Source organism: Coturnix japonica, chromosome 4 (genome assembly GCF_054131305.1).
Source record: "Coturnix japonica strain WE chromosome 4, WE-NBRP24, whole genome shotgun sequence".
NCBI classification, from domain to species: Eukaryota; Metazoa; Chordata; class Aves; order Galliformes; family Phasianidae; genus Coturnix; species Coturnix japonica.
The window spans coordinates 17,903,567-17,920,600 of NC_140666.1; the positions used below are offsets into that span (position 1 = coordinate 17,903,567).

General features: G+C 35.2%; 1 protein-coding gene and 1 long non-coding RNA gene across 3 annotated transcripts in view; one reads left to right on the plus strand and one right to left on the minus strand.

Annotated features, from left to right (window-relative positions):
- The window catches only part of LOC107312880 (uncharacterized), a 345,732-nt gene that overhangs the window by 228,976 nt on the left and 99,722 nt on the right, over positions 1-17,034 (plus strand). The window lies entirely within an intron of this gene.
- The window catches only part of LOC116653361 (uncharacterized), a 75,521-nt gene that overhangs the window by 10,944 nt on the left and 47,543 nt on the right, over positions 1-17,034 (minus strand). For both annotated transcript variants that reach the window (XR_014945182.1, XM_085544660.1), the window contains exon 4: positions 11,319-11,402. The gene's annotated coding sequence lies outside the window, so the exon portion shown is untranslated. The remainder of the gene's footprint in view (positions 1-11,318; positions 11,403-17,034) is intronic.

Here is a 17,034-nt window from a genome sequence, read left to right on the forward strand (position 1 = left end):
TCATCCTTGCATGGAAGGAGGAACCTGGGTGTCTGGAATAAATCATTTGACTTATGTTGTTCTATTGCTCTCACATACACTGGCAACATATAAGGTCAGTTCAGGATTTGCAGCAGTCTTGTTGCCTCACAGAAAAACATGGGTCTTGGTAGCTTAGCCAGTTCCTTCTATTAGTACAAATATGAGCTTTAAACCTACATATCAACTGTATGGCAACATGCTTTACAATTTTCTTTGAAGTATTGTAATTAACAACAAAGTAGTTCTTGTTAAAACTGACGTAACTCATTCAGCAGAGTGCAATGATGTAGGCACATCTGTATATTTGCATACTAAAAAAATCTAAAAATACTTGTATAAAAGATAATAGGTGGCTTTTGAATACATGACCCAGTCCCAGCTTCAATTATATGTTTCAGCATAGAGTATTATGATCTTGCTTTTAGCTACATGTGTGTGACTGCTTAATTACAAAGTGAAGCTTTTAAACAAAGGGTCTGATTCTAGCTTTCACAGTGGGGAAAATTAGGATAATCACTGTTGTACAGAATGGAACTGAGCTGGTACACAAACTTCTTGAAGTAAGAACTTTGCTCAAATTTTGCTTAAATTATGCCTTACTTATTTCCCTGTAACTGAAAGAAAAATATGTTTAGATTAGGGAATGGAAGAATTGAGACTGACAAAATCAAACTGGCTTTTGAGATTTACTCTATTAATTTACTGGTTAGAATATGACTCTTGATTGCAGTGAACATATGCTAGCACAGCAGTAAGGCCTTTCAGTCTGTTACGTGAAATGAGACCATCTAAGTCAAAGTCTAAATTGTGTGTTCCTGTTTATTTAGTTTCTCTGAAGTGAAATTTGTTCTAAAAAGGAGGCAGAACTTTGCATTATACTTGATGCATAGCGTACCTCAGTTGTTTGCTGCAAAATTAATACTATGTACAAATAAATGTGCTTGTAATTCATAGAACATTAATAGCATACAAAGGAAGAGAATGACCGAAGGAAAAAAAATAGCCTGTGTGAAGCTGGGATTGGACTCTGGCATTGGACCCATTGATTCTATAGGCAAATTCTAAGTCATTTGAGAGTCTGGAAAAGGAAGTGGCTGTATTCACTTACCCTGATGCTCTGATTCCTGAGTTTCCCCAGTAGTAAAGCAATTAATGATTTTGGAAATCATGCAGTTCTTATGTTGTTGCGTGTATTTTCGTCTTGTCTTACTCAAGAAAAGACTATAAAAACTGCATAGTCTAAAAAAGGCTGATTAGTATTCCCTCTGAAAAAAAATTGCTTCAGTATAAATGGGACTTATACTGAATTGGTACAATCAAATTTGTACAAAGTTGTTTCATTTCATAGAGTTTTGGGGTAAATTGATTCCTTGGTTTAAAAGATGCAAACCAATTATTGAATCTTTACTTGGTAACAGTGTCTGAATGTTGTTATTATTATTATTTTATCTAAAATCATCTTATCTAAGCTTGTGTCTGTTAGAATGCACTCACATTGCCTAATCCTGCAGGAGAGGTCCTAAGGATAGCTATAAACCCAAGTCACTTTTTTTTCCTTATAACTTTACAAAATAAAGCATAACATAAATACTTAAATTATCTTTTTTTTTTTTTCCTTAATGTTTTCTCTTTACACATCCATCTGTAAGGCATTCACTTTTAACTGTACTATCTGAGATTCTTTCATTATTTATGAATATCAGTGAACTGAGAGTGTATCTCAGAAGGAGGGAAGGGAATCGATATTCTAACATTTGAGGTACATCTTTCACATTCAAGGTTATAGTGGGTGACCTGCAGTAGATGATACACATGCATAATGCCTGGAAGCTTGGGAAATTTTTTATTACCTGAGCTGCCATGAGAATGTGGGAGGTAACACTACTAGCTAGGGCCACCTACAACATGTAACACAGATATTGCTGAACTTCGGCCAGGGAGTATTCAAGTTGACCCTTGAAATAGCAGTGACTGAGAAATTTATGGAAGAGAAAAAGTACAGGCTTCTATTCTACAATTCCCCATGACTTGTGAGGCCAAGATCTCATGGGTCTTTAGCCTATGAATTTTCTTTGACGAGAATCAGAATATTGGTGCTACGTGTGAAACCAGATGAGAGGTTTACTGTGAGTAAAAACTAAGAAGTCTCTCAGGAGCATCCAGAATGTTTCAGTCTGTCACTTCTGAAAACATCACTATTTTTATTCTTTGGATTGTCACTCTGAAAATCTGCAGCCTCACAGGTCTACTTGAACATATTACTTGGAGAAATCAAGATAAAAAATGTGGGCCTACTCCAATTCCTTTGAAAGTCAGCATGAGTTTTTTCATTAACAGAAATGGACTTCAGATCAGGACCAAAAGATATTAGTATTAGTACTTAATTTTTTTATTTTTTTTTAAGTTTTCCCTTAGAGAGCCTTTTGAAGCAAACACTTTTGCTTGTGTTTCATTTTAAATATATGTGAGTCTTTAAGTCCTGTAGCTTGAACCCACTATACTTGCTATAATGTTTATTCATTTTTATTTGACAGCTTACTGAACTGGTAGAATTGTATGAGAAAAGTCTGATGTAGCTTGCACTTGTATAGCAAGTGTTTAAGCATGCATTTGTGCCTATACTAATAGACCTAAAGCAGCACTTTTTAGGCTGATTTTGAATTTTCTCAGTACCAGAATTAGAAATATGTTGACACTTGAGATTATTGACAAAAAAGGGAGACAAAATAAAGTTCAAAAATGTTTAATCTGGGTAAAAGGAGGCTGAGGGGAGAACTTATTGCTCTCTTCCAATATCTGGAAGGCGCTTACAGTGAGAGTGGGGTTGGTCTCTTCTCACTGGTGACAGGTAGAGGGTAAATGGCCTCAAGTTGCACCAGGGTAAGCTTAGGTTGTATAACAGGAAAAACTTTACAGAAGGGGTTGTTAAGCACTGGAATAGGCTGCCCAGGGAGGTGGTTGAGTCACCATCCATGGATGTGTTCAAAAACAGTTTGGATGTGGTGGGGGACATGATTTAGTGGAGGGTTGTTAGTTACGGTAGCGTGGTTAGGTTGTGGTTGGACTTGTTGATCTTCTCTAACATGAGCAATTGTATGATTCTTGATTCTATGATAAAATACAGGTGACTACAGTGGTATATATTGAAAAGAAGTGAAAACTGGCTTTGTTTTAATAAAAAGTATTCATAGAATGTCTGTTCCTTACATTACAATCTATTCTTATTATTTGAAACATTAGAAATTTACTTTCTGGTCATTTGAATCAATATTTGAGCTGTGTGTGTGTGTGTTAATTGTTACCAGTTGAGGCGCTTTTTCAAAAAGACGTGCTTTATCAATTATTTTTGTCTAAATGACAGGATCATTGCTTTCTAGTTGAAGAAATCCTTCTGTGTTTTGCAGTGTTTCAATAGGAAGTCATGCCTAGATTTTTTCAAAGTTTAGACAGTTATGCTTTCATTTAACAGTATTATGTGTTTTGTATCTAATGGCAGTTAACCTTTGTAATGAGCATTATTTTTTTTTAGTAAAGAATATATTAATGAAAATAAATGGAAATGAAGTTTCCATACTGAAAGTGTGCAGCATTCTTATTATGTTGCTACACTCTTATTATGTCTTTAATTAAAATAGCTGATTATTTAGTAATCACTGGGAAAGGATACCTTCTTATCTCTGTATGGTAAATCTTGTGATAACTATTCAAAAGACAACAAAACTGATACATGTATTAGTGATATATATTTTGAAGAAATTAGAGTCAGAGTTCTTAAAAGCCAGATGAAAAATTTTCAGGGCTTCTTATGCTTTCTAATAAGAATAGAGAAATATCATTATAGTTCATCTCCACAGTTAAAACATATAAACAAAATCTTTTAAAAGTTCTTCATTTTTCTGGAAAAGAACATTCAGAGTTCCATTTAAAAAGCTGTTTTCTGATTTAAATAGATGTGCTCATGTAAAACTACAGGGCTTCCCTTACTCTGACTTCTTATGCATTTTTCAAATGCTTTGAGTAGCTTCTTTAAAAATAAATCCTCTTTCAGTAATACAACTGGCCACTCTTGAACTTCAAGCTAATAGGACTCTTGCCCACAAATGGATAGAATAAAAAATACATATTAATAGCTATTATAAAGTCCAAATTTCAATCTAGTTTCTTTGGGTAGCTCACTATAATCTGAACTCTTTAAATCAAAAGTAGATAGTGTTGTAAAAGGCATTATAGTTTGACAATTATGAACAGAAAGTAGGAACACCTGGATGGTGTTCTTTGGCCTGTGGGAGGCATCAAGTTGGACTAGATGAAGGTAATTGCTCCTTTTAGCTGCCATGTCTATGAATCTAAAGTACCTTCTCCAAAATCCTGAGGGGAGTGAAGAATAGATGATCATCAATGAACAGTGATTTCTATTAATGCAGCCTTCTAGCTACTATTTCTGACAGTAGCTCTCTGTACAGAGATCATCATTCTGCTTTTTTTTCCCCATCAAGCAAGGAAGTGATTAAAAACTTCTAGCAGTGCTTGTATAAGGTGATGTTCAAGTTATTGACTTTACTTAAATGAGAGTTAGGGTAAGTTACACCCCAATATCATTCTCTCTTTTTATTTTACTACACAGTCTGAAAGTCATTTTGCTAAAGGAAGCAGGTCTATTACTGATGGTGATTTATTCAAAGGAGTTCATTCTAGTTCCCTTGTGGCTATCTTCAGGTGCTTAAGGCACATTTCCCTAACCAATTTCATACTCTGTGAAATCTTTCTCTCTCTCCGTTACCTCTTATCGGGAAAGGATCAAATTCGCTCACCTTGAAACAAACTCTCTCTACCCTTTTGTGCAATCGTGGAGATAGGCACATCATTTAGATAGTCTCACAAGTAATCAGGAAGGTAATTGCTGGATTAGCTGCCACTGCAGTTTTCTCTTCAAATGCAATCTCCATCCAAAAACAAGCTACTCCTTGACCCTTGCAAAACTAATAATATCCAAAATCCACTAAGAAATTCTCTTGATCTTCATGTAGGTGTTTCTCAGATTTCACACTTTCTAGAAAAACAAGTAATATTCAAATATTTTTCTCCCACTCATTCTAAAATCTTTCGAGATATGTGTGAAAAATCCTGAGATTATTCCACTTGACTTATACTCTGTCTCAATAAATTGAGTCACCTTGACAGTTTTCTCACTGGGGACAGCCATTCTACTCTGACAGTCATAATGCAGCCCTTTTATTATAGGTTAGATTATCTGGATTCTTCTTCTTGTCTTCACTTCTATGATCTTTGCAGGCTCTTGATGTTTCACTAGATTAGTCCTTATTTGGATAACCTGATATTAAGTGCATTTAATTTATTATTCTAAACAAAGTCTCATAAGTCAACTTTGATGATGTTAACAATAATAGTACGAAAGAAAGAGAATAAGCAGTGGGAAAGGTTTATTGTAGTTGGGAAGTAGTACTGATGTTATTCCTTATCCCATAGAAACAGGGAGAGTGGCAACTGCCAACAGGCATCTAGTGTCCCTTTTTGGCAGCCCAGGCAGAAAGACAGGCTGTTACAGCTTGATTCTTTGCTTCTGGCAGCTGAAAAATGGTAAAATGCAACAGTAGTGCTGTGGAAAACAGACTGATGAAAAGGTATAATTCCACATAATTTACCTATGGCAGACAGGGAAGTATTTGCAGTACTTACCATACTGCATTTCTTTATTAAATCTTTTAAAACTATTATTTCTGTAGAGCTTAAATGAAATGGTTATTATTCTGCTTGGGCAGCACAGCGAGGAGACATTTTTATTCCTCAAGTAAGTCAGATAAGTTTGAATAGCTGCTCAGAAAGCAGTTTGGAAACGTTGGTGAGTTGGGTGTGTTTAGTTTTTTGCTTCAGCAAAACAACCTTAAACTGTGTATTTTTCAGCTTTATGCTTGATGATAATGCTAGTAAGCTCTCATTCAAAACAGAAGTATCAGTTTTTTGGTAAAAATACTGGGTTTTTTTTTCAGTCACTTTCATTTCACTTTTTTCTCTTCCGGTGATACTCTGATAGCTTGGGCTTTCTTCAAGGGGAGTAAAATGGATCTATGTCTGGAATCTAAATGCTGGAAATTTAGTCCTTGCCTTGTTTCTTCATCTGGAAAGATAAGAAAAATCTCTTTTACCAGGAGATAAGTGAAGCAGTGCAATGGATGACTGCTCAGTTGACGGGTGAAATTCAGTGGAGGTTCTGTTCTGCCAGTAGTGGAAGAAATGGCTGTGGTATTTTTAAGGAGTGTCTTCCCAGTGATTTGTTACTGCCCTCCATTGAATTCTGAGCAGTCGACTGTAGGAGCTCTGCCTGTTACGATGTAAAAGTTAAACTTTACCTTTGACTTTAAAGAAAACTGCTTAAATTAATCCTCTTGATTTCACACTGCTGTAGCTGAGTGACAGTCTCAGTTCTTATTTTCCCCCCAGTAGTCTTTTTATGTTAAGATGAACTTCTGAAAACATACAAATTGTAGACTATTTCTCCTATAGAAAGGAAGGTGGAAGGAAATAAGTTATTTGCATTTATTTTTCATGTCTGTGTAAAACAATTGCAGGCCTAACTTTCTACAGCTTAAGAAGCACTTATATGAATGCTGATGGACCTTGCCAGTCAATCAGATCATGTACTGTACCTCATTTGCAGCTGCAGAAATATTCCTATCCTAAGTGAGCTGTAGTGTGGTTTTACTGCAGATAAACAATTCCATTCTTTTCTAAATTAAAACAGAAAACCATTGATGTTAAATGTTCCTGAATATACGTAGGTTGCTCCAAAAGTAATGTTTCCTATTTAACTCCTTGGAAACTACAATATATACAATGTGAACAATAACATTGATAAAGCAGATTTCTCAGCTAAAAAACTCTGTTTTTCAACACAGTCACCACCATCAGCTATGCATTTTCACCAGTGATGAACAAGAGCCTGCATGCTGTGCCCATAAAAATCTGCACCAGCAGTGGTGCACTGTCGCACAGACGCACTGTCACCACTGCTGAAACACAGCACCCACTGCACTGTACTGTGCTACATCCACTGCTTGGTCTCCATACGCCTTCATCAAGAAAATAAAAAGACTACTGGACCCCAGTCACACTCTTCTATACATCTCAGCACCACACTCTACTCTCTGAAAAGAATATTGCTTTGTAGGAAAATCCTGAAACTTGTAACTTTCCTATTCATTTACGTTTTGGAGGAAAAAAAAATAAAAATTGCTAGTTCTTATGCAGACAAAGGTGTTATGCCTGTGAAAGTATTAATTTTTAAGTCTAGCAGTTGCTATCTGAGCCACTTGACCAAACAGTGCCAAAAGAAGTGTTGGGATAAGTTGTTCATATGTTCATATGTACCTGGGCTAGAAATGTGTTTTGGTCTCTGACCAAAGGCTTTTTCCTCCTTCTGTTATGATTTCTTCACTTCTTTTTGGAGAAGTAAAATCTAACTTTCCAAGAATACAAGATAACATTTATACAGCTGTTTCAGCTGGACCTACTGTTTGGTTGGTTTTTTTTTCCCCTCATCACTGTGGTTATGATACACAAAGCTAGCATCATGCTCTTTTGGAGATAGTAGTAAAAGCTGTTTTTGTCTTTCTGTTCAGCAGCTATCAGCCATACCTGAAGCAGAGCACGTATAGGAAAGCTGAATTTAATGACAAGATTTTTACTTTTATACATTGCTGCCACCTTCCAGTAAAACAAATCTGCTAAAGGGGATAGCTTCTGCTCTAGGGGTTCAGTATGCTTTGGCCCTTCACTCAGAGAAATGCTCTCTTTTTCTTGCTGCTGAGTGACACCAACCTTCATCTGACCCACCACAGTCTAGTGGAAGACAAACTCTGTTCCTTCACATTTGTCTGACCTAAAAATAACACTCTCTTTGAACTTTTTCTTCTGGAAAATCAGTGGGATTTATGTTCTCTATTGTCTGAGATGACTCACAGTATTTATCATGCCTAAAGAAAACAATGTGATTTATTTATTTAAAGATATATAATTCATTGATTTGCAAAATTAGAAACAAATTTACCTAAATACATAAGAAAACATTTAGACCTTGTTATGTTTAATATAAATATAGATTGGAGAATTATGTTTTTTACTTGACCACTACTGTATCTCAAATATCCTTGTCTATTATTTTTTTCCTCTTTCCTCCTTTCAGTAAAATGGCAGCCTATCAAGAAGTGTGGATTTGCATACACAGAAGAAAGCTGTAATTCTTTAGCTGCCATGTTGCTGATTTCAAAATGCTGAGGAAGCCTATAGGAGATATTGGAATAGCACGCTCATAATGAAAGAGTCTCTTTTAGAAACAGATGTAGCTAGCTGTAAAAAGGCTCTCTGAGATTCACACCTACTTTTTGGGGGTCTCTTCCTCCCTTAATATTCCCTACAAGAAATTATTAAGCAGTGATATGGAACAAGATTTAAGGGCTGTGTGAGAAGGGCAGGGATAGCAGCAGCTTTCTGTAAACAATAGGTGTGGCAGGGGGCATAACCTCATATGCCTTCTTCTCACTTTTTCCTGGGTTTTTCGTCTAGGGTTTGAATAGTCAACAGATGTAGGCAATGCATTCATGCTTTTATGGTATTCTAACTTCTTGATTGAAACCTTACTGGTTCATGATCACCTTGAATCTGGAGTAACAAAACCAAATTCACATATTGATAGCTAAAACCTACAGCTGGAGTCTGTGCCCAGCCTTCCAGATGGAGCTGAGCAGGTCAAGAGCAAATGATTCCAGCTATGGTTGGTGAATTCACATAACACATTAGAGTATGTAAAACTTTGGGAAAGAATCAAATGCTAATTTCAGGTTTTTTTCCTTAGGATTTGTTCTCACATTTCTCTCTTACGTAAAAAGAATAATGTTCATAGTACTGACGGTCTCTTCTAGTAAATAATTATTGATTTCATCAAATCACTTGGCTGAATTTTCATGATAATTAAAAAAAAGTGGGGTCATTTATTGCATCCTATAATGTGTTCACCATTGATGCAAACTGTGTGCTAAGAATGGCACCACTGACACTGTGGAAAGAAATGGTTCTGGACAGCATGATAATGCAGTCAGTGGCTAATTGAATAAAAAGTTTTCTTTAGTAGCAATTAGCTTATTTCTTTCCACACACATTGAACAAGAAGGGAAAAACAATCCTGAAAGAATTAGGCATGCTTTTACTATAGGAAAATATATTATTCCCTTAGAATGGTGTAAAATAATCTATACATGGGTATATATAGGAACTGGTGAAATAAAAATGGCAAAGAGCAGTTTTATGAGAACTGTTAATACAGCAAAGAAATGCCCTAAGGACTTGATAGAGGCTACAGTGATTCTAATATTTGAGAAACAATAAACATAATAGAAATTTAGAAATCTGTTAGTTTAGCTATAGGAAACACTTGCAAAGTCTGTGAAGTGTGACCAAACATGGTAAATCCCAAGAAATCTGGAGAGAAGATTCAGTACATGAATTATGTTCCCTTCTCTTTTTCCTCCAGTTTTGAGACTTTCGACTAAATTCTTGAATAAAAATCATCAGAAATCAGACTCTTGATTATTCCATAGTAATTGGAAAATTTGAGCAGAGGAAAGGAAGGGAATTCATATTTGAAAGAATTAAGGAAAAAAATGTGCTGTAAATGAGGAATCTGTTCTATTGTACTGAGGAAAGCAAGCTGAAGGGCAAACAAAACCAATATCTACTGAATCAGAACAGAGTATATTAAAATCCTTCTGGCATTCAGGTATTCAGATGTTGTGTTTATCCTCAGAAACTCAAAGAATGACATCTAGGTGAAGAAATAGTTCACAACTGTAAATTAAGAAGGGGTAAATGGAAAGAATTTTGCAGGAGAAATCAGTGGGAAAACTGAATTACTTCCTTGAGCAGCAGAGACTGAAATAGAGTGCTTAGAAAACAAAGAATTACTGGGGGGACGGGTCGGGGGGTAATAAGTAGGGAGAAGACATTGAGGTTCAGTAGAGAAATGTGGGAGCATTTCACCTTGGAGGGATACAATACTATTCACTGTAGGAGAACATTTGAGTATCTGACATTGGAAGACAGCATTTCAGGGTGTGGCATTTGCACAGATTTAGCATCTTTCAGGGTGAGGCAGTAAATGCTGCCTGTGACTACTTTACAGGTTTGGGATTATCCAGTTTGTATATTTAATCTCTTCTATTTCTCAACAGGTAGGAGAATAAACCTTATTCAATACTTTAAAAGAGAATAAAACAAAGGCAAGAGCTAGAAGCTAGAAAGAGAGCAGTGATATTGCATAACCTTTCACTTCGTTTTAAAGGAAGCATAATTTTTTTTATCAAGAATGGAGAAGAACATTGTCTTGATCTAGTTTTTGGGAAGCTTTTACTCCAGGGAATGTAATTCAGACGTATCTTTACACTTGGTCAGACAAAAGAGTTTTGAATATCACAATATTTCAGCAACTTTATAATCCTTATTGAATGTTCTTTCTCATAGAATTTTCCTTAAAAAGTTGTTCTTGAGCATTCTTAAAAGAAAAAAGATTTCCCATTCCTTTTTTTATTTGCCCCGTGGATTTATATATTTCTACTGCAGGCTTTCATTAACGATTTCAAGAAAACAATTTAAATTTAAATTGATTTAATGAATAATTGCATAAAATTCAGTCACACAGGTAGCACTTTTATTGTCATCATCCCGCTAGTCTAATTCTGCAGGATACAAAATACCCAAATAAAACATTATCATGCTGTGTAGTTTGGGAATGTATATAATAATCTATTCTCTCTAGAGAAAGCTTCATATAAATCAGTGGAGACTGAGTGAACTTATATAGCAGTACCATCCATATAGAGCACATTCATCCAAACACAGAATCTACAGAGGGTTGTAGGATGAAAGAGATGCAAAAAGCATACAGATGGATGCAGATAAAATTTGGAATACGATCAGACAATCTTTTATGTTAGAACATTTTAATAATATCCTGTCCTTTAGCTCAGAAATAGTATCTGATGACAGGGATGGTGTTAATCCTTTGTAATGAAAAGAAAATGGTTTAGCTGTACTTCTTGCTGTGAACATTTGCATCGTGTTTGTAATGTGTTTGTAGCTCTTCCTAGTTCATTAAGTTCCTAGTAGAAATGCTGAATACTTATAGTTGAAGTTACTTATACTAAAATCTAGTCCTGTATTAATTTTGAAAGCAGAATTATTTCATTTTCCTGATTTTTTATTGCATCAGCAAATGAGAAAGAACTCACCAACAGATATTGATTTGAAGTCAGAAACCTGAAAGTTCCCCTAGTAGATTTGACTTCATCTGTTTACCCAGCCATGTTGGTTTTCTGTCAAAGAAAAAGTATCAATAGATATTTAATTCAAATATTAATATTAGTTTTGTTCTGTTCATTTATTAATTTAGACCTGCAACAGTGTATTAGGGAGAATTTCCAACCAAAAAAATAGTAAAATTAAAAAGCCTTTAATCTTTCTATTAACTGGAAGTGTGAGAAACTTCACTCTGAGATGGTCTTCTAAGTAGTACAGTATTTTTACTTCCTGCCAAAATATAACTACTTCACATAAACCTTCCAGCTATAAGCACATCACAAAGCAGAGTCTGTCATATGTTACTCCTAGAAATGTAATAGGAGCAGTGTGCTTAAGTTCCCTTATAATCATTTAATATATGCGTATGCAGAAATCAAACCAGTTTGAAAGCATAAACAGTTTTTGCAAGTTATCAAGTGTTATTGTTAATCTTTACACTTGTTAAGAAAAATGCATTAACCAACACACTTATTGCAGTCTGTCCTGTCAAAACTCCACTTTAAATTTGACAAAACAGGATTTACATGCCACAGTCAGAAGTAAGAACCCTGGAGAAAGCATTAAAGTATCCAGATCATATGATTTTTGATGTCCTTTAGTTAGTTTGGCTCACAACCTATTTGCCCAACGTCACCAAGTTGCTGTCTGCATGGTTACATGCAAGGTGTCAATTCACAAAGAGCTGCATATCTACCCTTGTCTTCTCTGAGCTAGGTCACACAGCGTATGCTATTCAAATTTTCTTAGACTGAAATGGGGAATATGCAGCGGTTATTTGATATCTTCATATATGGTTAGACAATATACAGACCTCAGCATCCTGATCCAAAAGGGCATGCCTATTAATTAATTCTCCAGTTAAAGGCCTCACTTTCATATCCTGTAGTCTCAAAATTCTCATTAAAGTCTATGAAATATGGAAGCAGAGCTCTCAGACAGCAGGCCTTTGTTAGCAACCTGCTATCAAGATATGCATCCAGGCATTTTTTTCAATATAGTTAGGGGAATAATGTGTGATTTCACTCAGATTCCTAGGGTTTTATTCGTAAAAGTTGTTCTGGAATGTTCTGAGGATTATTCTTCAATTCTAGCACTGTCCTCCTCTGTTCCTTGGATCAACTGCTCAGTGATATGCCAGCACCTGTACTGTCCTTGAGTGATGAGAGATACAAATGTTTGTTCTCCTGCTTCCTTCTTTATGCAGATTTCTGTATGTGATATTTGGCTTCATCCAAAACTCTCTGGATGCGTAGTGAGTGGGATTATTTTGTTCTTGATAACAGCAGCTTGGATGGTGATGGCAAGAACTTCCATTACTTTTCATAGTAGTGAATCTTATTATGAGTCCCAGTGAGTACTTAGTGCATCTCATGGTAAGAAGTACCAGAAAACATGAGCGTTCTGCTAGATACTGGCAGTCATCCACTTGCAGACTATGTAGGGTTGAAAGCATCAGTACTTTATACTAAATGAAGCATTCTGTGGAGTTCAAGACAAAAATGCAGAAATAATCTGATTTACTTCAATTGCATTGCTGGATGTTTCAAGTAAATTTTAACTTGTGTGTTGGCTTCTGAGTTAGGCATGCTCTTGTTAGAACAAGAGCTGTGCAGAATAGCTATTTTTGTGCATTTAGTCAGGTTATTTGTTGCATGCTTTAAAAATAGCACAGCAGCTTGCAACATGTAGATAGAACCAAGAGAAAGAACAAGTATAAACCTGGAGCAGAGCAGTCAAATCTCCGTTTTGTGTGCACAGTTGCTGCTGCTTACACAGGCAGAAATTTTCCATCTAGACTTGAACTATTCATTCAAATCAACAATGGATTTGGTTGATGAGTTTTTATTTTGTTTGTCTTGTTTGTCTGTTTGCTTCTTCATAAAATTCAATACCTTTTCTGCTACTGTTCGAGAGTGAAAACAATTGGAAAAACAGTTACTTTTCAGAAGTGTTTGTCAGGGCAAATATGTACAAATGCCTTATTTTTGCAGTTCTATCTTTATAAATAAAATCTGACTAGTCAACATTTCTTCTAAAATTTCCTAATAATTTGATCATTGGAAACTATGTGTCTTGATTGGCACCAAAATGCAAATATTAAAGGAAGTCAAGACAAAAAAGTTATCATGCACTTGTTTCAGAGTCAAGCTAACACATCTTCCAATGGCCAAAATATTACAATGTCTGAATTTGTGTTTTGGGTGGGAAGTACTTGTTGCTTCTTTCACAGTGATAGTATTTATAATGATCTTATAATTTGGCTTATTTTTTTCTGATCTTTGTGCAAGCAATTTATGTACAATATAATTTTAAAGTAAAAAGTGCTCCACTATCCAGACAGAGCTTTGGTTACATCCAGTGCCACTCTGTATAAATACTGGACTATATTGGTGTTATTAACTTATATTGCAGCAATCACTTAAAGAGTCAGTCAACAAAATCTTTATTATTCAGTTTTTGGTGATTAATCTTGGTAGATGAACCTTTTAAATAGCGTTATTGTAGCTCCAACTAAACACCAGGCTATGAGATTTTATTTTGTTTGCTTTCCAAGGACAAGATACAACCAAAAGGTTTATGACTGAACAAACAGAGAATAACATGTACCATACAGTATAATGTCATTTCTTTATTGAAGGTTACTGGTGACATTGTTCAAATGAGAACAAAATGTGAAGGGCTTGTTTGCACTGCTGGAGTTATGTGGTAAAAATACTTCTAGTTGCCATGATAATTATGTTGCAGATACTAAGGAAGGATTTTAGAGAAAGGAATGAGTCTTAAAGCTCTGAGTGGAGAGCTCCTGGTTTGTTAGTTGGCTCTTCAGAATAGGATGGAGGATACTGGATCTGGAATTTCCCCAGTCTCTGGAATTTTCTTCCTTCTTGTGCTAATCTAGTGATTGCTGTTAATTCAGTTAACAGTCTTAACATAGCAGTTGACAACTTCAGAGAATCTTCTAAATAGCTCTTGGATTTACAATACTGGTGACCTGAAGGTCAATTCATCTATGTTTATGTTGGTTTCAAGCCCTAAAGATCATGCATTTGAGATTCAGTATCTTGAGAGCTTTAAAATAAGCTAAAATTCAGATTCAATGCTTTCTTCTCATTCTCCAGACTTTTGTGTATACTGTCTGTGTTATCTTTCATCCCTGCATTTGCAGTCCTTATTTGATTTTCTACTGTATGTCTTTGTAGCCTATCTTTTCAAAGTAGAATGAGATGTTCGAAATTACACAGGAAATTGTGTTTTCCCTATACTATTCCTTACCTGATCTCCATACCTGATCTCGTGCTCTTGCATTAACTAGATATCTTGAGCATGTTAGTGAATGGATGTTAGAATGTTAAAGGTATAAAAGACATGATAGAGGTAACTAACCCAAGAGTTTTACAAGGCAAGTCCTGGAAATCATTTTCATAATAGTGATTGGTATTTAACTACCAAATCAAACTCTAAAGGACACTACTAAGTTTCAGTTAATTTATGGTTTCTTTGAAAAGAAAAACCAAAAACACACAACCTAATATCAATAAATATACTTTTAGATATGACAGAAATACTCACAGGTTTTCCAACACCAGTATCATCTTTGCTAAGGTAAAATTTCTGCACTGTCAAGCCCTATCCAATTCAAGGAAGATATATCCAGATATTCCAGCATCTTGAAGTTTGTGGTCTGGACTGTTGTGGAAACTTTGGTTTGATTTAATAAAGAAGAAATGTAATGAAGACAGGAGATGTTTCTGCAGCAGTCTAAAAGAGCTTCAGGATAAAACTGCTTTTCATGTCTACTGGAGTAGGAAAAGCAGAGCTGAATATCAGCTGCAATAAGAGGTTTTGCTTTAGTAAAAAAAACCACAAAGTTTCTGATTATTAGGGCTGGAATAAGAGACTGGAATTTTCACCTGTGTTCTTTTAATATACAGTACAAACAGTATTTCCTGGAAATAACAATTTCATTCTGCATCAGGAACAGAGGCCTCAGTCAGAGAACATTTCAAGGTCTCTTTCAGCTTCACTTTTGCAGATGTCACTATTGCTAGAAAATATCGTAGGTCTTTGTTTGCTTAATGATTTTCCCAAGCAGTACTCTTAATATTTAGAAAGTGATTTCCCTCGTAATAGATAAATAAATAAATCAGTATGATATGGAATTAAATGAGAAATTCATACTTCCTGTTGGCAATATTAAAGTATTCCTTGCCTTGGCTTCAAAAGTGCTGCTTGTGAGCTACTAGTAATTACCACTACATTGCATACAATTCATTTTCTGCCATACATATTGTACTAACATATGTCATGGTTGTTCATGCACTGGAGTCAAAGGAGTCATCTTACTCATTGTGCAAGAATAGAAGCTGACACTGCATATTTCTGAGTTATGTCAGTAGAAGGTGACTGCCTCTGTTTACTAGTCACATTAGAGTGGTTGCGACCTTTAAGCTGGCAGGCAAAAACATCTTGTGCTATTGAACTCAAAAGGGTCCATAGTAGAAGTGTCAGAACATACCAAAATTGAAGAGGAAATATAAGTCAGGTGCCTAGAAGTACAGTAAAGAAAGTAAGTCTATATGTGTAAGGAATTCTAACAATAATCTTAGAACCCCAAGATACTAAAGTTTCTCAGATTTGACTGGAGCCTGTGAGAATTGAAAGTACCTAGCACTCTGTTTTTAAAAAGGTCTTATTTATTCCCTGCTGAAGGCATAACACTAATTTTCACCAACTGACTTTGAATATTTCATTTAAAGCATACTTCAATACCATTCAGCTTGCCCATTTTCTGCAGCTATACCATAAGAAATTGAGAACTTGCATTGCATGCTGTCTTCCCATTTCAGCAGTGATCTAATTTAGAATCTTTGCCTTTCTTTGTAAGAATTGAATTTATATTTATATTTATATATATCCTACTGCCCCCCATCACAGGCATAAATTGATCTATATAACTCTGTGACATATAGAGTAATTCTATTGAATTCATGTTGTTGTGTTAACAAAGGAATCATTTGATTAAAAGGACAGTTATGATTAACTGCAAGCTTATATTTCTCTTCTCTTCATTTTCTGTTTTCTTTCATTTCATATTTTAATAAAGGCAGTAAGCACAACCTGTGAATTGAAAGGTCATAATGTAAATTTACTTCTATTTAAAAGCTGAGGTATTGATTTTATTATGTGTGTGAATGCAGATGGCTCTGTTCTTTACCTGCACAAGAATATATTATTGGGTTGTGCTTGTTAGGTAACTATCTGTAGTTAAAAGAAAAAGCTTTTTCCTGGAAAATGTCAGAGTTAGCAAGATGTTCTGCAGTGATTCAGGCTAAATTGGAGTGATTCATTATAGCAAAATGACATAAACCACTTTCTAATTGATTCGAAACAAATGTAAGCTGGATTTTGTTAGTTTATGCGTTATGGGGTTATAAGTGAGGACCCTGTATCTGGTGTCTTAGACAGAAATGATGGATTGCTCTAGGTTTATCATAAGAGATACGGTCTCACTAAGAAGCCTGGTTTATAGGATACAATGGGATGTCATGCTCCCTGTCTGGAAATTAACAAAGAGTATTTTTTTCAGAGTTAGTTTTCTGCAGACTTTTCTCTAATTTTAGAATGAAAGCACATGTTGTACTTAAT